Consider the following 1422-nt stretch of genomic DNA (forward strand, 5'->3'; position numbering starts at 1 on the left):
CAATGGCTGTGATGACGCTGGAGGCCAGCTGGCTGAGCAGGCTGCCGGCGGCTCCCAGTGCAGACGGATTGCGTGTGTGATAGAGAAGGAACTACCCAGCAAAAGGAATGATTTCAGGTGTCTTTTGCACACAGGACTCTTGAACATATTGTGGTGGCATGTTTTCCGAGGGTAAAGGGAGCTCCAGGAAATCATTCAGTCATTTTATTGTAGATGTTGTAATTTTGAGTTTATTGTATGTACATTGCAGAATAAAGCAAATACACAAAGCTGTTGGTGATGTTAGAATCCAAGATTATATATATGTATATGTATATATATATATTTTATAAAATTTATATATATACACACACGTATAAAACCTTGGATATACATATATGTATATATGTTTTTCTTCAAAATCTTTATTTTTTCCATTTGGTCTGTGGCTCGGGAGAGGGCTCCAGGATGCTTATAAAGCTGCCTATTGTCTGCAGAGAGAGGTCCAGGCACCAGCCCTGGCATCAGGGGGGCTGTCAGGGGGGCTTCAGAGGCTGCCGGTCATGCCTGAGAGGGAGCCTTTTGAAGAGATACTCGCCCAGCCCAGCCCGGGGGCCAGGCAGCCTGCAGAGGTGAGTCAGGGCGTCGCCTGTCTTCTTGATGACTTGCGCCTCCTCATCCAAGAAGTGGTTCTCCGGGAAGTCACAGAGCCGGGGGTGCCTGCAGAACCCAGGGTCTGTAGGTGCAAAAGGGCCTGGTTCAGGCCGTTCTCCAGAAGCAGGGCGGCTTCCATGGCCTCACTCCTCTTCCGACGGCTCCTGCACGTCCTGGAAGCGGGTGCGGCTGCCGCACTGGTTTTGCATCTTCAAGAGACGCTTAGTGCCCACGTGCTTCTTCCCACCAGCTTGCAGAAGTGGCCCACGCCTTCCAGAGCCACATCATCACGTGGAAATGGAAGGCCAGAGAGAGCTACGTGTAGGAGGCCCACAGGTGCAGGTTGACCAGGTGTGGACGGTGGCCTCTACCTTGGTAGAGTAATTCTGACAAATCGGGGAGCTCATGGTTGATCCGTAATAAAGAGCTCAGCTCAAAATAGGGTGTTGGTTAGGGGCGCCTGGGTGACTCAGTCGGTTACGCATCCGACTTCGGCTCCGGTCATGATCTCACGGCTCGTAAGTTCAAGCCCGGCATTGGGCTCTGTGCTGATGGCTCAGAGCCTGGAGCCTGCTTCCGATTCCGTGTCTCTCTCTCTCTCTCTCTCTCTCTCTCTCTCTCTCTCTCTCTCCCCGCCCCTGCCCCACTCACGCCCTCTTTCTCTCTCTCAAAAATAAATAAACATTAAAAATTAAAACCAAACCAACCAACAAAAAAACTAGAGAGTATTTTTCATCTTCACTGTGTGTTGCTTCTGGGTTAGCAGGTGTTCTGATCCACAGGGATCCA

The 1422-nt window shown here is 50.6% G+C and overlaps 1 pseudogene; it reads right to left on the reverse strand.

Moving 5' to 3' along the window:
* Window positions 1-515: 515 nt before the first annotated feature.
* LOC125155083 (ferritin light chain-like) lies at window positions 516-1040 on the reverse strand (annotated as a pseudogene).
* Window positions 1041-1422: the final 382 nt, after the last annotated feature.

This window comes from Prionailurus viverrinus, chromosome F1 (assembly GCF_022837055.1).
Source record: "Prionailurus viverrinus isolate Anna chromosome F1, UM_Priviv_1.0, whole genome shotgun sequence".
NCBI lineage: Eukaryota > Metazoa > Chordata > Mammalia > Carnivora > Felidae > Prionailurus > Prionailurus viverrinus.